Here is a 23989-nt window from a genome sequence, read left to right as displayed (position 1 = left end):
CACCTCGCCAGATCCGGTCCCCCTCGCCGCCGAGCACCCCCCGGTCCACCGGCCCCCCGCACCCCGCGCACCCTCCCCCGCTCCACCGGCATTACTGTTTGATGATATTTTAAAAAAAAATATTATTGTCTTATAAAAAATTATTACTGTCTTATAAAAAAATTATTACCGTCTTATAAAAAATTATTATTGTCTTATAAAAAAATTATTACTGTCTTATAAAAAATTATTACTGTCTTATAAAAAAATTATTACTGTCTTATAAAAAAATTGTGGAGCCTGGGAATCGAACCTAGGACCTCCTGGTGTGAGAACTGGCTGCTGACCAGTCGAGCTAGTAGAGGGGACTTGGTGTGTATCAGGTAAGGTGGAAGATAACCTGTTGACTCGAGCAGAAACAAAAAGATACTAATGGCGCACCAGGGTGAGGTGCGCCATTAGTGTGGATGTACTTATGGCGCACCGAGGGGTGGTGCGCCATCAGTATTGTGCCCTCGCCCTCGCCTATCCCCGGCCCAAACCTATCCCCTCTCTCTCCCTCGCCCTCGCCCTCGATCCCCTTCCCCTCTCCTCTCCCGACGCCGCTGCCCCGCCGCCTCGACGCCGCCCCGTCGTCCTCGTCTCCGCCCCGACGCCCCGACGCCGCTGCCCCTTCCCCTCTCCGCCCCGTCGTCCTCGTCTCCGCCCCGACGCCCCGACGCCTCGACGCCGCCCCGTCGTCCTCATCCTCGCCCTCCTCCTCGTCCGCGCCACCGCCGCGCCGCTCCGACCTCCTCCTTGTCCCCTCCGGCCTCCTCCGCCTCCTCAGGTACTGCCCCACCTCTCCCTCCCCCTCCGGCCTCCTCCTTCCTCTCCCTCCACCACATTGGCCTTGAACTGACCGTTGTGCCCCTCTATTTGTTTGTTCTACTTCTACTTGTAAGTTAAATGCTAAAACCCATTTTCAGCCTGCTCTCCTGCCTCAGCTTTAGAATCATCTTTTCAACCTTCAGAAACAGAAGCATAATATTGTTCCATGTCAGAGGGTGTTCAAATGCAAGCAATCTAAGTTAATAAAACAATATAAGCTCCACTGTATCATGAGGATGTGCTTTGCAGCGCACTGTTGATGCTAAGAACTTAAGATGTACTTTGCATATATAAGTTCCTGACACAATTTGTAGCTGCTATTTATAGATGCATATGTTCACATATTTTTGCTGGACTGGTGTTTGACTTTGCAAATACTTTGCCGAACTAGTAGCTGATCATACTGTTTTTTTAGAATGAACATAATAGTGCAGGTGCATGCAGTTGATCACCTAGATTGCACATAAGATCAAGAACTCAATCTTGTACTTGTAATGCAAGGCAACGGTAAGTCTAGAATAGCAGTTAGAACTTGGAATATAGACCTGACTAACCAGTACATGGGTGAGAGTCATAGGCTCTGTTCTTGTTGATGAGAAGTGGGTTGGATGCCATTTTGGAAGAAGAAGAAGATGGTGATGTGTCAATTCTATTCACTTTTCTTCACTAACAATTACTTCCTCTGATGTGCAGTTGGCCCGTGAATTTGTGGATACAGAGGAATTTCAGAGGTGACTTGAGTTTTCCCAAATCGCCGCTGCACATTTGCCTATTTTAACTTTCTACTTGGCCTAATTATGTGTTCATTTCATTGCATCATTTCATCCAGGTTGCGGGATCTGAAACAGCTTGGTGAGTTTTCTTCCCTCGCTAGAGAAACCATATTGGGAACTTTGCATTTCTGCCTTGCTGGGAGTGTCAGAAATCTAAATGTAGTCACATGTCCTATGTTTTGTTTGTGTGCTAGTGAACAGTGAAAGTGCATTGCTACTTATAAATTTTAAGTTCATTTCCTTTTTTATCATATTGCTTGATGGCCATTTAGACAGCATCAGCACCCATTTAAATAGCTTGCAACCAAGGGTAATATGCCACTTATCATATTGGCCAAATTCCATATCACTGAAAATATGTCGCTAACTGGAGTAATATGCCACTTATCATATTGGCCAAATTTCAAGGAGTCATGTTACTTTATTTCAGATTTGTCAGCTCCATTCACTAGCAGCAGCCAACACTTCTGAATCTAATCTTTCTTGGGCAAGCTCGGCTACTTGTTGTTAGTCATTCACTAAAAGATCCTCAATAGACTGCATGCATCTAGTATTAAATTTCTTGGACGGATCATCTCTTTTAGCAAAGGACTGTAATAATTAACTAACTGAAAATTTGACATTCTGGACTATGCTTGGCTCTGGTTTTGTGAAATCTCATCTCTTTTCTACTACCATGACTAGTCGTGAATTTTATTTTACTTTCCCCACTTTATAACATTCAGAAATTGTTTACTAGCTCAAGCTTCTCCTTTGCACTTTATCACTTCAATCTGCTGCTACCTCAAGCTTCTCGTTTAGACTTGTGCCAAGTAACATTTTTTCCTTGTATAATTTTATGGTGCTTGACTGAGCTGCTACTTTTTCCTTGTAGAAGATCGCAGGTCCAGTGGGAGGGATCCAGTTGCGACGACACCGAATCACCAGCAAGGCAGCTGCCTAGAATAATAGGTTGACTCACCTATATATACTACTATCTTGCATCTCTCTCGTTTCTTCTTCTACTACAATACAAAGAGAGTCATTTCAGTTACTTGTCTTAGTGTATGGTGTGGCTGTTTATTGTTCAACACCAGCAGCTAGCTCTATTTAGGTCCAGTAGAAACGACATGGCTCTCCAATTTTTACGTAATCTTGCATATGACTTGGTTTAAAACTGTAACCAGCACACATGGCTCTATTTAGGTGCATTTTCTTTGTGTAACTTGGTTTAAAACTGTGATTTGGTCTTTTGTGGCATTTGGATGCCTAAATCCCATTTCCTTAATCATATTGCTTGGAAACTTTTGGTTATCTCCTCTCAGTGATGAAATAATTTATATGTACTGCACTTCTTTCATAATTAGGTAATAACATTGGTTACAGTTTTGGTAGTTCAAACGGGATGTATCTCATTTTGTAGACAGATTATTTTCTGGAATATCATATATTCAAATTTGTTATGAATGATGGCTTCTACCTGAATTAGTATACTCTGTGGCGTTAGTTTGTTCTAAATACAGTAACATAATTTTAACAACTGTAGAACATGTTGAGACTAGCAACTTTTTTGTGACATCAACCAACAGTCCTGCCACTGGGTTATCCTATTTTATATTTTTAATTACTAACTTAAGTTTGAGTAAACAGTGGCAGTGAAGTCCTCATAATAATCAGGCGGATGTTAACTTTCTGATGTCCCCAGAAGTTAACTAAGATTGTGGTGCTAGTAGAGGCACATTGTGGCCTTTTCATCCATATGAAAGTAGAGGCACATTGTGGTGCTTGTTTGCTGGGTTTTGTCTCCGACCATCGTGTCGTGATGATTTTGCAGGTACCCCGAGAGGCCCTTGAGTTTGCCGGAATGTCGATTAACTTCCGTTCCGGCAAATTCGGGTACTCCATATGTCCTATTTTCAGCAAAGGTCATGCTGAAATTTTCCGTGAATTTTAGCATGACTTTGCTAAAAATAGGACATATGGGGTACTTGTGACTAATGCATGGGCCGGGGTATCTTAGTAGGTAATTAAGTAGGATCAAGTGGCCCGGCGTACTTGTGACTAATGCATGGCTTTTAGGGTGCCTCGGTGTCGATAAAAACCGAAATGATGAAAGCTTAGGCTTTTAGGGTGCCTCGGCGTCGAAAAACCCTCAATGATAAAAGCTTAGCTTTTAGGATGCCTCGGTGTCGACAAACCCTAAATGATGAGACCATGATCTTGTTCCTTGACAATAACCAACTTTTTGACCAAACTTTGTTCCTATTTAGAGAGAAACATGGCCAACAACGATGAGGCCGGGGGTTCGAGCGTCAAGCCATTCTGGATGCTGTCCCAGGAGATGGAGGAACAACCTCACTTGTATGAGGACGCCGCCTTCCCCACCGATCCTGAGACCACTGATGGTACCGCCGAGGATGACCCCACTGATGCCACCACTGATGGTGCCGCCGAGGATGCCACCACTGATGGTGCCGCCGAGGATGCCACCACTGATGATGGCGGCGCACACACAGATGGCAGCCAACCGAAGAGGCAACGGAAGGACCGGCGCCCGACCGTGCTCCGCACCCTCAAGGAGGAAGTTACTGAAGTGGACTCCGATGGGAATCCAACGGCGCCCGAACGAATAGTCAAGGGGTACTCGCTTCAGCTCGGGTGCATTCTCCGGAGCACCGTCTCGATCAACACCGAGAACCTGAGGCATCCTGACCGAGGGAATTTGCGCAACCTCCTCTTCACGAAGCTGCACGAACGATACAAGTTCCCCGCTGAATTTGAAAACACAAGCCTCAAAGGGAATAAAGTGAACAATGCTGCCCTCACGAAGATGAGCAAGGCCCTGTCTACTTGGAAAAGCAATGTGAAGAGAATGGTCGAGAAAGGTGAGAGTTATGAGAAGATCAAGGAGAAAAATCCTTCGATCACCGAAGATGACTACAATGACTTCAAGATCAATTGCTCGAGCACCGCAAACTCCGAATCAAGTAAGTGGGGGAAAGAAATGCGGGAGCTGAACTTAGGGGAACACACACTCGGTCCCGGCGGTTACAGAGTGGCGGAGCCTATATGGGACAAGGAGGAGGCGGACCGTGCCGAGCAAGGCCTACCGCCCCTCTTCGATAAATACGGTGACAAGCAGACCAGGAACTTTGTCAGGGACCGGTACAAGAAGGACCCGAAAACAAAGGAGCTTACCACGGATCCGAAGACCAGGGCGCTTGAGCTTGTTCTGGTAAGGAATACACCCCCTCGTAATTAGCTCCATATGGTTGCATTCTAATTAATGAAGCCAAATTTCTAAATGGTTCACATTCCTTCCGCAGGTGACTGAAAGCAGTAGCACGGGGTCGACTAAGAGCAACCCTTGGGACACCACTCTAAATAGGGCGTTGAATGTAATGAAGAACAAGGATAAGCTCAGTAAGCCGACGTCAGCTGGTCGTGTGGCCGGCAAAGGCTTGTCGACAAAATGGTCGTCATACTATGACACTGCTGGGTGAAAGGATAAAAAGACCAGCTCGGAAAGCCAGGCGCGTGAGGTTCAAGAACTTAGGGCACAGGTGGCGCGGATTCCGGAGATTGTCCAAGAGCAAGTGCAACAACAACTCGGAGCGACGATCACCGCCATTGTGCCTACCTTGATCCAGGGGATTAGTGCGTGGATTGCGGGCGGCCAACAGGGGCCGCCCCCGATTCCTAGCTTCACGGCCAGCAACTCGCAGAACGCGATGGCGGGGCCATTGGTGTCTCCGGCGGAGCCGGCATTGGTGTCTCCGACGCCGGCACGGGAGCTTAATGCACCCGGGTGTACGCCGGCCGGCACCTCTGCAGCAAGCGGCCCCTCCGTCAACTGCACGCCCGCCGTTGGCGGTGCCTCGACATTAGCCGAGCTCGACGCCATCATCACGGTAACTAATTAAGCCTCTCTCGGCCGAGGACTTCATCTCCTTGCCTTTGACTGGGCATCCCTAACGCCCTACATGTTTTCGCAGGGCGCCGCCGACGTTCCGTGCACTCTCCTGCACTTCGTGAACAACGAGTTGGTCGATGTCGCCAAGGGCAAAATCGTTCAACCGGGCAACCCCTTGTTCCACGGTACCCAGATGCCACCCAACTTGTTTAGGGTTCAACTGGTTCGGGTGCTGCCAGGCTGCGACGAGGTGTTACCTCCGATTCAACCAATGGGGGCCGACGATGATGACGTGATGAACCTCAGCGCCTGCCTGAGCTGGCCCCTGCTTTGGCCGAAGAGCCAGATTCTTTTGGGGGCGGGGGACACCACCCCAAAGACAAGACCGCCAGTCGTTCCAGCGCCAAGTCGGCCCCATGGCAAGACCGCCGCAACGGTGCCGGACATCCCTATGCCACTGGATCCAAACATGCATATGGCACAGGATCAGAACGACGACGACGACGATACATTTGCCAACGTCGATCAGTACTTTGCCGATCATGGGGATGGTGGCGACTTCATGGGGCCTCCTTCTCAAGAACCCAACCCAACAAAAGACGTGTGCGATCTAGCTGGTACCGCAGAGAAGCCAAGTTGCAACAGGCGTCGTCTGCTGTTCAGCTCTCAGGAGACGCCTCCAGCTGCCGACTTCACCGAGCCTCAGATAGGCGAGGTGCGAAATATGATCAGCCCCAACACACTCAAGAAGGCGGTCTGTGAGCAGAACTCGGTCCCATTACAGGAGATCAAGAAGAAGGCACACAAAAGAAAGACTAACAAGGGTGCGGGCTAGCCGGCACCGAGTACGATCCGTGCTCAGGACGGGCCACCTTCAACTGCGGATATCTCGAGGAGGGTGCATGTGGCGGGTAGGCCGATGCTACCGAGAAATATGCTTGATGCTGCAACCGGTGCTATGCGGAGTCTGCATGACAGTGTGCTTTCTTTGGAGAAGCGGCGTCTCCGAGAGAAGGATGTGGCATACCCGGTTTTCGCGGCCAAGGTGCCAGAGGGCAAGGGCTTTGTGGATAACTCCATCGGGGGTACGATCCTCCTGCGGTTTGATGACATCCACGCTATGTTGAACCTTCATCCGCTGCACTACACCTTCGTTCGGCTATTTTCGCTGAGTATGGAGATGCGGATCATTCGCGACAAGACCCCGGACATCGTGATAGTCGACCCCTTCTACATGCGTGCCAAGATCTTGGGCAGCGCTGGGGACCGGCAAGTCGCGAGTTCTTACCTCGAAGGCGTCATTCTGGCAAACCAAGATAAGGACAACTTCCTCGTGCCTTACTTTCCCGAGTAAGTCCTCCCCTCAACCGCCCCGTAACATATGAATTCTTAGATTTCGATCGTTTTTCTTTTAACATTCCATGTTTTCTGCAGTGACACACATTGCACGCTCATCCTCCTAAGCCCCAAATATTCCATGGCCACGTATTTCGACCCGGACCGTCAATCGAACGTAGACTACACAAATGTCAAGAAGGTTCTTGATGATGTTCTCCCCGGCTACGTCAAATCTGGAGGCACCTTCACCAGGCCTATTCGTAAGTACGGCAAGCACGTGTTCTCCCACAACACGACGTTCTGCTGCGTCAAGAAGCCGCCTGGCGGTCAGAAGGGTGCCTACTACGCCATCCATCACATGCGGGCGATCGTACGGGACCATCATCAACTACTGCTACCGAGTAGACTCAAAGATTGGGCCGCGAGCGTGTCGGCAATCCAGGACGCGGACATCAGACAAGAATTCTTTCGCATCCAGTCGGAGTTTGCGGAAATCATCCATCAAGATGTCCTTCGTACCTCGGGGCCGTTCTACCTCAGAAATCAACAGTCCAACAATGACATCGACACAATCCTACAAATGCAGGCTGACAACGCCCGTGGTTTCATGACTCCCACGATAGACGGCGGCTTCATCCACGCTCCGGTCCCTTGAGTCGAGTCGAAAGCAGTGATGCTGTGTCTAGTTCTGAAACATCGATTGGCTCATGTTGTAATTAAACTTTAATGAACTTGTAGTATGTCTCTTTGGTTTCGAGAGTCCTTCAACTTAGATGTAATCGATGCTATTAATGTCTTGCTTTTCTCTTCCGATCGTTCTGTTGCATACTTATATATTGCTTATGTATTGTCTGTGAATTGGTACTAACGTTTCGTTTGGCTACTGCATAGCGATGCCGTGGTATGTCGTGTACAAGGGTAAGGTTCCCGGAGTCTACCACGACTGGGAGGAGTGTCGGAGACAGGTTCACCGATTCAGCGGTAACAGTTACAAAGGGTACGCCACTAGGGTCGAGGCCGAATCTAGATACGCCCGCTATCTAGCGGGAGAGGGGAGGGAGCGTTGGAGGAACCGGATGAAGACGAGTTTCATCGTGATGATGCTCATCGTGATGACCGCAGCTCTCTTCTATGTGATGGTAGTTTAGATGATCGATATCGACTTGTAATGTGAAGACAAACTCGCGGTCTCGAGACTTGTAATATAATGTTCTATCTTTGTTCGGTCTTTTCAATTCGGAGACTAATATGATGAATTGTATTCGGAGACTAAAATGATGAATTGTATAATCTTCTATTGTATTCGATGAATCTGTTGTTGATGTGTGATGTCTATATTTTGTCCAATTATACATTTTGTAACCTGTGCAAAAAACAGAAAATAAAAAATAAAAAAACCTAATATTCATACTAATGGCGCATCACATCATAGTGCGCCATTAGTATGCCAGAGCATACTAATGGCGCATCACTAAACAGTGCGCCATTAGTATGCCGAAGTTACTAATGGCGCATCCTGTTGCTGTGCGCCATTAGTATGCCTAAGCACCTGGGTATAGATGGCACCCTGGGAGGCATACTAATGGCGCACTTCTGTATATACTAATGGCGCATCTGTGGTGCGCCATTAGTATACCAGATACTAATGGCGCACCAGTGGTGCGCCATTAGTAAAATATACTAATGGCGTGCTACTAATGGCGCACCACTAATGCGCCATTAATGGCAAGATTAGGTGCGCCATTAGTAGGCCTTTTCCTAGTAGTGCACAGTGGAGAAAAATTGAGAGAAAGTACAGGGAGGAGTTTGCAGGTGACGCAAGGAACATATGGTTTGGTCTAAGCGCAGATGGCATTAATCCTTTTGGGGAGCAGAGCAGCAACCATAGAACATGGCCTGTGACTCTATGTATGTATAACCTTCCTCCTTGGTTGTGCATGAAGCAAAAGTTCATTATGATGCCAGTGCTCATCCAAGGCCCTAAGCAACCCGACAACGACATTGATGTGTACCTAAGGCCATTAGTTGAAGAACTCTTATAGCTGTGGAATGGAACAGGTGTACGTGCGTGGGATGAGCACGGACAGGAAGAATTTGACCTAAAGGCGTTGCTGTTCGTGACCATCAATGATTGGCCTGCTCTCAGTAACCTTTCAGGACAGACAAACAAGGGATACTGCGCATGCACGCCCTGTTTGGATGATACCGACATTATATATTTGGATAATTGTAGGAAAAATGTGTACCTGGGACATCGTCAATTTCTTCCTTGCAGGCATTCCGTAAGAAAGAAAGGCAAGCATTTCAAAGGTGAGGCGGATCACCGGACGAAGCCTCGCCACCGTACTGGTGCTGATGTACATGATATGGTCAAGGATTTGAAGGTAGTCTTTGGAAAGGGTCCTGGCGGACAACCTGTTCCGAATGACGCTGACGGACACGCACCCATGTGGAAGAAGAAATCTATATTTTGGGACCTGCCCTATTGGAAAGACCTAGAGGTCCGCTCCACAATCGACGTGATGCACATGACGAAGAATCTTTGCGTGACCCTGCTTGGCTTCTTGGGCGTGTATGGGAAGACAAAAGATACACCGTAGGCACGGGAGGACCAGCAATGTATGCACGGAAAAGACGGCATACATTAGGGTCATGAAAGCTACGCTCTTACCAAAGAAGGGAAGGAAATCTTCTTTGAATGCCTGCTCAGTATTAAGGTACCGTCTGGCTTCTCGTTGAATATAAGGGAATAATAAATATGGCAGAGAAAAAGTTCCAGAACCTAAAGTCTAATGACTGCCACATCATTATGACGCAACTGCTTCCGGTTGCATTGAGGGGGCTTCTACCGGAAAACGTTCGATTAGCCATTGTGAAGCTATGTGCATTCCTCAATGCAATCTCTCAGAAGGTAATCGATCCAGAAATCATACCAAGGTTACAGAATGATTTGGTGCAATGTCTTGTCAGTTTCGAGTTGGTGTTCCCACCATCCTTCTTCAACATCATGACGCACATCCTAGTTCACCTATACGAAGAGATTAACGTTTTGGGTCCTGTATTTCTACATAATATGTTCCCCTTTGAGAGGTTCATGGGAGTCTTAAAGAAATATGTTCATAACCGTGCTAGGCCAGAAGGAAGCATCTCCAAGGGCCATGGAAATGAGGAGGTCATTGAGTTTTGTATTGACTTTATTCCTGACCTTAAGCCGATTGGTGTTCCTGAATCGCGGCATAAGGGCAGACTGGATGGAAAAGGCACGCTAGGAGGGGATCAAATAATATGTATGGATGGACATTCTCTCACTCAAGCACACTACACAGTTCTACAGAATTCCGCCTTGGTGGCTCCGTATATGGACGAACACAAGAATTTTCTACGCTCCAAACACCCGGAGCGGTCTGATGACTGGATTACACGTGAACAAACGGGGACTTTCGCCGGCTGGTTGCAGACACGTGCCATGCATGACGCCGCTATTGAAGATGACCTGTACTCGCTGTCCCAGTTACCATCTTCGAATATAATGACTTTCAAAGGGTACGGGATAAATGGGAATACATTTTACACGATCGTCCAAGATAAGAAGAGCACCAACCAAAACAGTGGTGTCCGCTTTGATGCATCAACCAAGACGGGAAAGGAAACATATTATGGTTACATAGAGGACATATGGGAACTTGACTATGGACGTGGTTTGAAGGTCCCTTTGTTTCGGTGCAAATGGGTAGATATGACACGAGGCAGGGTAACAGAAGACCCGCAGTACGGAATGACAACAGTGGATCTCAACAATCTTGCGTATGCACACGAACCATTCGTCCTAGCCAATGATGTGGCACAGGTTTTCTCTGTGAAGGACATGTCTACCAAGCTGAGAAAAAGAAAAGATAAGGAAGCGAATGCATCATACGATGAGCCAAAGCGCCACATAGTTCTTTCTGGGAAGAGGAACATCGTGGGAGTGGATGACAAGACAGACATGTCAGAAGATTATGAAAAGTTTGATGAAATTGCTCCATTCACAGTGAATATTGACCCGAGCATCCAGTTAAATGATGAAGATTTTCCATGGTTACGGCGCAAAGGGACACACGCGAAGAAAAAGTTTCACACCCAAAGATCTGGGATGTGATCGGCTTCACTATCATCACTTTTTCTGTGTTTCACACCCAGGAGGGAATCTCTGCAATAGTTAGGGTAGTTATGTGTTTTGGCATTTGAAACACGAAGAAATTTTATGTGCAAACAAATTCTTTCATGCATTTACTGATTTTTTCAGCTAAATGACCCTGAAATTGAAAAACACTTCAAATGAACTCCGAAAAGGTTGAAAGTTGGGATGGTATCATAATTTCACCCACATAGCATGTGCAAAAAAGTAGAGAGGGTTACGGTAAAAACTGGATGCACTTCGTGTACAAAATGGACAATCTCTTTCGAAGTATCAGGGTTTCGAACGAAAACTCATCTGTTACAAAGGCATTTCATTTTTAAATAACCTAAGTATTACCAAATTGAATATAATGATAAAACACACTAATATTAAACATAAGAAAAAAGAATCACTGAAAAATCTATTTTAACTAGTGATTCACACAAATTTCAAATAATTCAAAATTTAAACTATTCAAATTTGAAAACTACCGGCACTAACACAAAGTTTGTAATTTTTTGTACCTAAAGCAAAAATATTCACAAAGAAACTCTAAATACAGGAAAATACAACTAAAAAATAAATAAAACAAAATAAATAAAGCAGAAAAGAAAAAAATAAATTAAAAAAGCCCACCTACTGGGACACGGTGGCCTGCATACGACTAGAAACCCATATTCTGCCTGGGCCAGGATGCAGGCCCGCTAGACCAGTAGTTCCAACAGGGCATCGCAGTAGAGGTAGGCCCAGAAGGCCTGCTTTAGAGAGGAGCTCGAGACAATAGCGGCAGCGGGGCTTATAAGCAGGTGCGAGCGCCCCTCGGCTAGCGAGGTGGGACTAAACTTCTGCGCCCCTCGCCTGGCAGCGCAACCCCTTTAGTAAGGGGTCGTGGCTCCAACCGGTACTAAGGGGGGGGGTCTTTAGTACCGGTTGGAGCCACCACCCGGTACTAAAGGCCCGCCCTTCCCGCCGCTTGGCCTGGCCAAAACAGGCCTTTAGTACCGGTTGGTGGCTCCAACCAGTACTAAAGGTGCCTCCTATATAAGAAACAGTTCGAAAAATTTCAGTTTCTCATCTCCCACTTCTCTCTGCCGCCGCCCCGTCCCGCACCGTCGCCGCCCCTGTCGCGCCGTCCCCGTCGACTCCGCGCCGCCCCGTCCTCGTCGCGTCGTCCCTGTTGACTCCGCGTCGCCCCCGTCGCCGGCCCGTCCCCGTCGCCGCACCGGCCCGTCCCCGTCGCCTTGGATCGACCTCGCCCCCGCGCGCTGTGAGCCCCTCCCCCGGCCCCTCTCCTCCTTCCAATCGATCTAAGCCACCGCGCCGCCGGCGCCGGCCGTAGCTCCAGCACACACGCGCGCGCGCGCGCGCACACACACACACACACTACACGCGCGCACACACACACAATTTTTCTATTTTTAGTTTCTAGTTTTTTCTGTTTTTCAGTATGTCATACAAAGTTTTAGATGAATTAATTAATTATATTATATTAATGTCAAATAGTATATAGAAATGTTAGTTATAATATATATAATGTCAAAGGTTTTTTCTGTTTTTGATACAAATGTTATAAATGTTAGTTATATAGAAATGTTAGAAATTTTAGAAATGTTAGTTTTAGCTAGATGAATTAGATTAATTTCAAATTGCAGAGGAAGCAGGAAGCAAAACGCCTTCAAGGCCTAGAATCAGCGCACGCGGACTTGGCACTCAAATTCCAGCGGCAACAGCAGCAGATCGACTCACTTAGACAAGAAAGGGGGTCTCAACAGCGGCAGCAACTAGCGGATGATCCAGCATTGGATAGCACCGTCCCATCCATGCCGAGAAGCAGCGTGGGTTCCGCCCCCGGGCGACGCACTGCTGGATAGATACCCTGTGGATGACATCATGGAGAACACTAACTGCGAGCTACACTTCAAAATGAAGAACATATCCATGAAGGTGGCGGACGCCATTGCTTATACAAATTCCCCCGAAGCAACCTTCCATTGCAACCCGATTCCAGCCGGCTATGCTCGTGTCGTGGTTGATGAGGTGGTGGACCAATATTCGGGGCTAGAGCTTGACATTCCTGGAGGTGACGAGGAGCACACACTGGGAGAGGCCATACATCATATCATCCTATGGAGAAAGGATTGCATCATCTTTCGAAGGCCACCGACACCGCGTCGTCATCCGACTCCTCCTTGATGTGAGGCCACTCCTCCTCCTCTAAGTCCGGCACAGCTGCAGGCCACTCCTCCTGCTTCAAGTCCGGCACAGCGTGAGGCCACCCCTCCTTCTTCAAGTCCGACACTGCGTGAGGCCACTCCTCCTGCTTCAAGTCCGGCACAGCGTGAGGCCACTACTCCTGCTTCAAGTCCGACACCGCGTGAGGCCACTCCTCCTGCTTCAAGTTCGGCACAGCGTCAGGCCACTCCACCTGCTCCAACTCAGCCACGTCAGCCGTCTCCGCCGCCTCAGCAATCGGGGAAGAGAGCCACCGCAGCTATGGTGCGTAGCGGTACGAGTCGAGGTAGTACAGGAGGTACAGGCGGAGGCAAGCGATATAAATATGGTCCAAGCCTCGCTCCTCTTCCTCAGAGGCCTTACGACATGACCAAGGAGCAAAACGCAGCCATAGTGAAGGCCCAAGTGGACGCCCATTTTGGACCGAAACCGGCACCGCCGCCAAGGGAAAAAGTGCTTGAGGAAAAGATTGACCACTTTATTCGTATGGCTAGACCACCAGCTCTCAAGCCTGTTGACTCAGACTATGAGCGCCAAATCAGGAAGGCACATCGAGCACGACTACAAAAGGAGTCGAGCTCGAGCTCGAGCCAAGCAGCTGGCAAAAAATGCAGGTAAAACGTTCCCCAGCTGGGAGAACAGGCGGCGCAATCGATCCCCCCGCTTGTTGTACCAACACATGAGAGTACCGGTGCCGGTCAGCTGGTAATAACCGACGAGCATAGAAGGCAGGCTGAAATGCTCGGTATCACTGTTGGACAACTCCTCGAGATCGATCCCATGTCTCCTCTTAGAGAGGAGGACATAAAATGAAAATATGTCCGCGGCGAACCTTTGGTCAAGCCTGAGAAGGTCAAGAACCTCCCAACGAGAATGTATAAATTGCATCAATGGTACATGGAAATTTGCAAGACCCACAATCGAGAGTCCCTCATGGTGAATGTCAAGGAAGAGGATTACTTCCATAAGCTAGCTCTGTCTATTGAGTATACAGAACTGTTGCAGTTATTCAATTATGACGCACTCGACAAATCTATCGTCAGTTGCTATTGTCTGTAAGTGATTTCTTTCTGTAATTTAAGTCTCAAGCTAGCTGTAGTGCTCTCGTTGATCATTACCTGTAATTATCCTCACTATATTCTTTTGTGTGGTATTATGCAGGATGAAGATGTCCGAAATGAGAAAAGCTGGACGCTATGGCATTGGGTTCATTGACCCAAATACCATTAATGAAGAGACATGGTCATATGAATATTATAAACAAGAAGTAGAGAATAACATGCTAGAGTTCTTGAAGCGCCTCAATACCAATGCATATATACTACTTCCTTACAACTTCCAGTGAGTCACACTGTCTTGTACTACAAATTCTGTTTTTGTTACTAGCTAGATGTTAATAAGTGTATAGGGTTTAGAGTTAGTTGATGAGTGTTATGCACATGCTCGCTTAATTTATACATGCAAACGTGCGCATGCAGGTACCACCGGATCTTGTTAGACATTAAAGTTGAAGAAGGAAAAGTTGAAGTACTGGACTCGGTGCTTAAAAAACCTAAAGAGTACTCAATCGTGAAGGGGATAGTCAACAGGTAATTTCAATCATTATATATATGTCCTGATATCAACTAATTAATAACTCCTTTATTCATTTTCTTTGCCGGCGGGCCGGCAGGGCTTGGCAAAAGTTCATCAAAGACGTTCCAGGCCCGTTCAGAGAAAATCTATATTGGTATCAACCCACGGTAATTAATTAAGTAGTACTAGCTAGCTAGCTACCATGCAATCTCTTTAATTCTATTTTCAATACCATTAATTATCATGCTTGATTAATTATTATCTGATTGAACTCTATTCTCGTACAGGCCATGAAGCAGGAGCCGGGGAATGATTTATGTGCATACTACGTTTGCGAGAACATTCGCATGATGACATCCGAAAGGAGCACATCTGATAGACAGCTATGGGTACGTTTGCCAGAACACTATACACAATTTTTACATCATTATCGATATCTAGTCACACAACTAATACATGCATATTGATCTCCTTCTTAACAGTTCAATAAGGTGCGGCAGAAGCTCTACGAGAAATTCTATTTATATATATATGCATAACGTGTACAATATGTAGTATCGTAAAATACCAGCAAACGAAAAAGAACTAAATGGAAAACACAAAATTAAAGAAAAAAAGAAACCCTGAACCCAAAACCCCCCAAACATTTTAGTACCGGTTGATGTTATCAACCGGTACTAAAAGTCTCCCCGCCCCCGGCGCCGGCTCGTGCCACGTGGTGGCCCTTTAGCGGCGGTTCGTACATAACCGGTACTAGGGGGGGACCTTTAGTCTCCATCCTTTAGTGCCGGTTGCAGAACCGGCACTAAAGGCCCTTACGAACCGGCGCTGTAGCCCGGTTCTGCACTAGTGATACTTAAAGGAATTGAGGTTTTAAAAGAAGGTTTAATATGGAGAGTTGGCAACGGCAATGACATTAGAATCTGGGAGGATCCATGGTTACCACGAGGAGAGACACGGCGGCCGTCATCCCACTAGGGACGGGGTCTTCTCTCTCGTGTATCCGAACTTATCAACCCAATATCTGGAACATGGGATCATGACCTGGTAAAGGGGTGCTTTCATCCGGATGACGTCCCGACAATTCTAAGCATACCCATCAGCGACAATGCAAACGATTTTTTGGCTTGGCACTTTGATAGCAAAGGTGTCTTTTCAGTCAAATCAGCATACAAGGTTCATGTGAATATGCTCAAACGTGAGCCAAGCAAACAAAGTGGACAGGGGTCTACCTCTGATGACCATATGGTAAAAATGTTTACTGAACTTTGGAAGGTCGCATGTCCACCAAAAGTGCACCACTTTCTATGGAGATTAGCTCTAAACAGCCACCCAATGTATATGAATATAAGCAGACGGGGAGTTGAGCTTGATACAAGATGTGCAGTTTGTGGGCGACTGTTTGAAGATGGTGGCCATCTTTTCCTGAAGTGCAAGTTTGTCAAACAGAGGTGGCGAGCGCTACAACTGAAAGATGTTAGAATGCACCTAGCTAAGTGCAACTCGACCAAGGAGGTGGTGCAGGCTACCTTGAGGCTGACTGAAGAAAAGAAATTGCTTACAGTGGCGCTCTTATGGTGCTGGTGGAAGGAGCGTAACAAGGGCAGGCATGGCGAATGCCAACTCAACACTGAAGAATTTCAATTCACAGTCCGCAGGCATGTCAGTGAGTGGATAGAATTTCTAGCACCGAAACTTTCTTCCCAGCAAATCCCTCGCAGTTCCTGGAAAGCACCGCCGCAGGACATGGTGAAGATAAACGTGGATGCTGCGTTTTCAGCAGAAACAGGAAAGGGTGGCTGGGGCTTTATATGTAGAGACTACTTAGGAGAAATTCAGTTTGCAGCAGTAGGGGCTGGGCAAGATTACTCTTGCACTCTGCATGCTGAGACAGAGGCTTTGCGCCAAGCGGTGGCCATGGCGGATCAAATTGGGGTGGGCAGAGCCATGTTTGAAACGGACAACTCGACCCTTGTGAAAGCTATAGCCTCCAATGAGTTTGACTATGCACCCTTGGGCAACCTATTCAGAGAACTTAAGCTGAAGTTGGCCATTCAGTTCATCCAAGCAAGTGTAGTACATGTTAGCCGTGATTGTAACATGCCAGCCCATGTGTTGGCCGCGTTGGGTACAGGGTTAGCAATCGGTGCCGATCGTCAATGGTTTGATAGCTACCCTGACGATGTAACCCGTGCTGTAACCGGCGATTCTGCCGTGTCTTAATGAAATACGAGTGTTCCATTTCAAAAAAAAAGAGGCGACTATATCCGTCTGCGTCTGCATTATTCGTTGTCACACAGCCGCAGACGAAATTCGTTACCACCGTTCGCGCAAAAGAAAGAAAGAAATTCCGGGTGAGATATGAGAAGCTTGCACGCTTTTGTAAATTTTGTTGCTTGGTTGGTCACGAATTTAAGGAGTGTGGGACAGGAGTGCACGAACCAAGGAGTTGAAGTTTGGCGAGTGGCCTTATGCTGACGGACCAAATAGGAATCGTTCTGAAAGTGATACAGGCACATGGAAAAATAATTGTGGTGGTAGAGACTTTTCGTCTGGAGAAAGATGGAAGAGGAGGAGCTGGGCAAAAATCACAAATTTGACCTAGACGAAAAAAATTCACAAAGTGAACTGTCTTTGAAAAAATTTCGCTTCGCTGACCCTTTCGTGTAGCGACCGACAGCCAGGCGTCACACTACACTGCGCAGCGCCTGACTGAGATAGGTGTTGCACGCCTGACCAACGTCGCACTTCGAACTGTCTAAAAATTGCTAAGTCAATGTACAACGCTTGAGAGCTAGGCGCTACACTATATACAGTGTAGCGACTAAGCACTAAGCGTTGCACTACTTGGATTACAACAGCTGCAGCAGCTGGCACTCCCATCATCTCGAACGTTGTACAGCACGGTTGTATGTAGACGACATGCACGGAGCATAATTCCACCCGTGCATGCATGTACTACATGTATGTGTGCTGCCCTGCCGCTTTCGATCGAGTACTATTGTAATTTATATGCATCGCGCGTGGCTAGGTAGTAGTGCTAGGGGAGTGTATTAATAATGGGGAAAGGACCGAGGAGAGGTGAAAGGGTGATGGATGGAATGAGCCCAAGTCTAACAGGACAGGCAGCTGGAAAACGACGGGAGACTGCACTGCTAGACACGCCTACGTTCTACAAACGTTCGAGATGATCAGAGGGAGTGCCACCTGCTGCGTACTGCAAGTAGTGCAGCGCCTAGTGTCTAGGAGCTACACTATACAGTGTCGCGCCTAACACTTAGGCGTTGCACATCGACTTAGAGCATTTCCAATAGATGGTCCAAATGTAAAAATAACTAACTTTTGGATCGTCTGATGCCAAAAACGCAGCTTCAACAGACGGTTCATATGTAAAAAAATTTGGACCGCGGCCTTCTCGTGATGTAAAATACAACACCTTGCGATGCAAATTTACATCACGAGGTGCATCTAATCCAAAACCAGTCGCCGCCCGCGAACGCCCAACCGCCACTTCATTTCCTTTCCCGCCCGCCCGCCCGCGACCTCCCACCGGTCCGCCGCCGCCCCGCCGCACGCCGCCCGCATCAGATCCGGCGTCGCCCCGCCCCACGCTGCTGTTTCCACGCCGCCCCGCCCCCCGCTGCTGTTTCCACGCCGCCCCGCCGCCCACCCGTCGCGGATCCGGCCCCGCCGCCCGTCGCTGTTTTCATGCCGCCCCGCCGCCCGCCCGCCTGCCGTAGCTCCGTCCGCCACCGCCCCGCACGCCGCCGCCGCCCCGCAGATCCGCCCCGCCCGGCTCCGTCCGCCACCGCCCCGCCCGCCGTAGCTCCGTCCGCCACCGCCCCGCACGCCGCCGCCGCCCCGCAGCCCCGCCCCGCCCGGCTCCGTCCGCCACCGCCCCGGCCGCAAGCCGCCGCCGCTCCACCCCTCTCGACGGCGCCGAAGAAGACGCCGAAGGGCAATTCGGGCTTCTTCGGCGTGAGGCAGAAGCCCTCCGGTAACTGGGGTGTGGAGTTCTCCGACGCCGGAAGGCGTTGGTGGATCGGCACGTACCCCTCTGCCCACGAGGCCCCGCGTGCCTACGACATGGCGGTGTGGCGTGCCGAGAGGCCTCGGTCGCACCTCAACTTCCCAGAGATCGAGAGTCGGGCGGAAGCGGAGATGCTTGTGCCGCAGGGCATCAACATGAAGGAGATCATGACGAAGAAGAAGAAGACGAAGAAGCCGTCGGTTGTCGTCAGTGTTGGCGAGACCGATGAGGAGGTTGTTGGAAATATGCCCTAGAGGCAATAATAAAATGGTTATTATTATATTTCCTTGTTCATGATAATTGTCTATTGTACATGCTATAATTGTGTTATCCGGAAATCGTAATACATGTGTGAATACATAGACCATAACATGTCCCTAGTGAGCCTCTAGTTGACAAGCTCGTTGATCAACATATAGTAATGGTTTCCTGACTATGGACATTGGATGTCATTGATAACGGGATCACATCATTAGGAGAATGATGTGATGGACAAGACCCAATCCTAAGCATAGCACAAGATCGTGTAGTTCGTTTGCTAGAGCTTTTCCAAATGTCAAGTATCATTTCCTTAGACCATGAGATTGTGCAACTCCCGGATACCATAGGAGTGCTTTGGGTGTGCCAAACGTCACAACGCAACTGGGTGGCTATAAAGGTGCACTGCGGGTATCTCCGAAAGTGTCTGTTGGGTTGGCACGAATCGAGACTGGGATTTGTCACTCCATATGACGGAGAGGTATCTCTGGGCCCACTCGGTAATGCATCATCATAATGAGCTCAATGTGACCAAGTGTTTGGTCGCGGGATCATGCATTACGGTACGAGTAAAGTGACTTGCCGGTAACGAGATTGAACAAGGTATTGGGATATCGACGATCGAATCTCGGGCAAGTAACGTACCGATTGAGAAAGGGAATTGTATACGGGATTGATTGAATCCTCGACATCGTGGTTCATCCGATGAGATCATCGTGGAACATGTGGGAGCCAACATGGGTATCCAGATCCCGCTGTTGGTTATTGACCGGAGAGTCGTCTCGGTCATGTCTGCATGTCTCCCGAACCCGTAGGGTCTACACACTTAAGGTTCGGTGACGCTAGGGTTGTAGAGATATTAGTATGCGGAAATCCGAAAGTTGTTCGGAGTCCCGGATGAGATCCCGGACATCACGAGGAGTTCCGGAATGGTCCGGAGGTGAAGAATTATATATAGGAAGTCCAGTTTCGGCCTCAGGGAAAGTTTCGGGGGTTACCGGTATTGTACCGGGACCACCAGAAGGGTCCCAGGGGTCCACCGGGTGGGGCCACCTATCCCGGAGGGCCCCATGGGCTGAAGTGGGAAGGGAACGAGCCCTTGGTGGGCTGGTGCGCCCCCCATGGGCCTCCCCTGCGCCTAGGGTTAGAAACCCTGGGGGTGGGGGGCGCCCCACCTGACTTGGGGGGCAAGTCCCCCCCTTTGGCCGCCGCCCCCCTTGAGATGGGATCTCCAGGGGCCGGCGCCCCCCCAGGGCCCCTATATATAGTGGAGGGGAGGGAGGGCAGCCGCACCCAAGCCCCTGGCGCCTCCCTCTCCCTCCCGTGACACCTCTCCCTCTCGCTGAGCTTGGCGAAGCCCTGCCTAGATCCCCGATGCTTCCACCACCACGCCGTCGTGCTGCTGGATCTCCATCAACCTCTCCCTCCCCCTTGCTGGATCAAGAAGGAGGAGACGTCTTCCCCAACCGTACGTGTGTTGAATGCGGAGGTGCCGTCCGTTCGGCGCTCGGTCATCGGTGATTTGGATCATGACGAGTACGACTCCATCAACCCCGTTCACTTGGACGCTTCCGCTCGCGATCTACAAGGGTATGTAGATGCACTCCTCTCTCTCTCTCGTTGCTAGATGACTCCATAGATTGATCTTGGTGATGCGTAGAAAAATTTAAATTTCTGCAACGATCCCCAACAGTGGCATCATGAGCTAGGTCTATGCGTAGTTTCTATGCACGAGTAGAACACAAAGCAGTTGTGGGCGTCGATATTGTCAATTTACTTGCCGTTACTAGTCTTATCTTGATTCGGCGGCATCGTGGGATGAAGCGGCCCGGACCGACCTTACACGTACGCTTACGTGAGACAGGTTCCACCGACTGACATGCACTAGTTGCATAAGGTGGCTAGCGGGTGTCTGTCTCTCCCACTTTAGTCGGATCGGGTTCGATGAAAAGGGTCCTTATGAAGGGTAAATAGAAATTGGCATATCACGTTGTGGTTTTGGCGTAGGTAAGAAACGTTCTTGCTAAGAAACCTATAGCAGCCACGTAAAATTTGCAACAACAATTAGAGGACGTCTAACTTGTTTTTGCAGCATATGCCGTGTGATGTGATATGGCCAAAAGGATGTGATGAATGATATATGTGATGTATGAGATTGATCATGTTCTTGTAATAGGAATCGCGACTTGCATGTCGATGAGTATGACAACCGGTAGGAGCCATAGGAGTTGTCTTAATTTATTTATGACCTGCGTGTCAACATATAACGTCATGTAATTACTTTACTTTATTGCTAAACCGTTAGCCATAGTAGTAGAAGTAATAAATGACGAGACAACCTCATGAAGACACGATGATGGAGATCATGATGATGGAGATCATGGTGTCATGCCGGTGACGACGATGATCATGGCGCCCCGAAGATGGAGATCAAAAGGAGCAAAATGATATTGCCATATCATGTCACTATTTGATTGCATGTGATGTTTATCATGTTTTACATCTTATTTGCTTAGAACGACGGTAGCTTAAATAAGATGATCCCTCGCAATAATTTCAAGAAAGTGTTCCCCCTAACTGTGCACTGTTGCGAAGGTTCGTTGTTTCGAAGCACCACGTGATGATCGGGTGTGATAGATTCTAACGTTCGAATACAACGGGTGTAAGCCAGATTTACACACGCAATACACTTAGGTTGACTTGACGAGCCTAGCATGTACAGACATGGCCTCGGAACACGAAAGACCGAAAGGTCGAGCATGAGTCGTATAGAAGATACGATCAACATGAAGATGTTCACCGATGTTGACTAGTCCGTCTCACGTGATGATCGGACACGGCCTAGTTGACTGAGATCATGTTTCACTTAGATGACTAGAGGGATGTCTATCTGAGTGGGAGTTCATTGAATAATTTGATTAGATGAACTTAATTATCATGAACTTAGTCTAAAATCTTTACAATATGTCTTGTAGATCAAATGGCCCACGCTAATGTTGCCCTCAACTTCAACGCATTCCTAGAGAAAACCAAGCTCAAAGATGATGGCAGCAACTATACGGACTGGGTCCGGAACCTAAGGATCATCCTCATAGCTGCCAAGAAAGATTATGTCCTAGAAGCACCGCTAGGTGACGCACCCATCCCAGAGAACCAAGACGTTATGAACGCTTGGCAGCAGCATGCTGATGATTACTCCCTCGTTCAGTGCGGCATGCTTTACAGCTTAGAACCGGGGCTCCAAAAGCGTTTTGAGCAACACGGAGCATATGAGATGTTCGAAGAGCTGAAAATGGTTTTCCAAGCTCATGCCCGGGTCGAGAGATATGAAGTCTCCGACAAGTTCTTCAGTTGTAAGATGGAGGAAAATAGTTCTGTCAGTGAGCACATACTCAAAATGTCTGGGTTACACAACCGCTTGACTCAGCTGGGAGTTAATCTCCCGGATGACGCGGTCATTGACAGAATCTTTCAGTCGCTTCCACCGAGCTACAAGAGCTTTGTGATGAACTTCAATATGCAGGGGATGGAAAAGACCATTCCTGAGGTATATTCAATGCTGAAATCAGTGGAGGTGGAGATCAAAAAGGAACATCAAGTGTTGATGGTGAATAAAACCACTAAGTTCAAGAAAGGCAAGGGTAAGAAGAACTTCAAGAAGGACGGCAAGGGAGTTGCCGCGCCCGGTAAGCCAGTTGCCGGGAAGAAGCCAAAGAATGGACCCAAGCCTGAGACTAAGTGCTTTTATTGCAAGGGAAGTGGTCACTGGAAGCGGAACTGCCCCAAGTACTTGGCGGACAAGAAGGCCGGCAACACCAAAGGTATATGTGATATACATGTTATTGATGTGTACCTTACCAGCACTCGTAGTAGCTCCTGGGTATTTGATACCGGTGCGGTTGCTCATATTTGTAACTCAAAGCAGGAGCTGCGGTATAAACGGAGACTGGCAAAGGACGAGGTGACGATGCGCGTCGGGAATGGTTCCAAGGTCGCTGTGATCGCCGTCGGCACGCTACCTCTACATTTACCTACGGGATTAGTTTTAAACCTCAATAATTGTTATTTAGTGCCAGCTTTGAGCATGAACATTGTATCAGGATCTCGTTTAATTTGAGATGGCTACTCATTTAAATCCGAGAATAATGGTTGTTCTATTTATATGAGAGATATGTTTTATGGTCATGCCCCGCTGGTTAATGGTTTATTCTTAATGAATCTCGAACGTAGTGTTACGCATATTCATAGTGTGAATACCAAAAGATCTAAGGTTGATAATGATTGTCCCACATACTTGTGGCACTGCCGTCTTGGTCACATTGGTGTCAAACGCATGAAGAAGCTCCATGCAGATGGACTTTTGGAGTCTCTTGATTACGAATCATTTGACACGTGCGAACCATGCCTCATGGGTAAGATGACCAAGACTCCGTTCTCCGGAACAATGGAGCGAGCAACCAACTTATTGGAAATCATACATACTGATGTGTGCGGTCCAATGAGTGTTGAGGCTCGCGGTGGCTATCGTTATGTTCTCACTCTCACTGATGACTTGAGTAGATATGGGTATGTCTACCTAATGAAACACAAGTCTGAGACCTTTGAAAAGTTCAAGGAATTTCAGAGTGAGGTTGAGAATCAACGTGACAGAAAAATAAAGTTCTTACGATCAGATCGTGGAGGGGAATATTTGAGTCACGAATTTGGCACACACTTAAGGAAATGTGGAATAGTTTCACAACTCACGCCGCCTGGAACACCTCAGTGAAATGGTGTGTCCGAACGTCGTAATCGCACTCTATTGGATATGGTGCGATCTATGATGTCTCTTACCGATCTACCACTCTCATTTTGGGGCTATGCTTTAGAGACTGTCGCATTCA

At 48.1% G+C, this 23989-nt stretch overlaps 1 pseudogene; it reads left to right on the top strand.

Annotated features, from left to right (window-relative positions):
- The window catches only part of LOC141021440 (uncharacterized), a 36286-nt pseudogene that overhangs the window by 8673 nt on the left and 3624 nt on the right, over positions 1 to 23989 (top strand).

Source organism: Aegilops tauschii, chromosome 4 (assembly GCF_002575655.3).
Source record: "Aegilops tauschii subsp. strangulata cultivar AL8/78 chromosome 4, Aet v6.0, whole genome shotgun sequence".
NCBI lineage: Eukaryota > Viridiplantae > Streptophyta > Magnoliopsida > Poales > Poaceae > Aegilops > Aegilops tauschii.
Note: the sequence above shows the minus strand (reverse complement) of the source record. Positions and strands in the feature narration are given on the sequence as shown.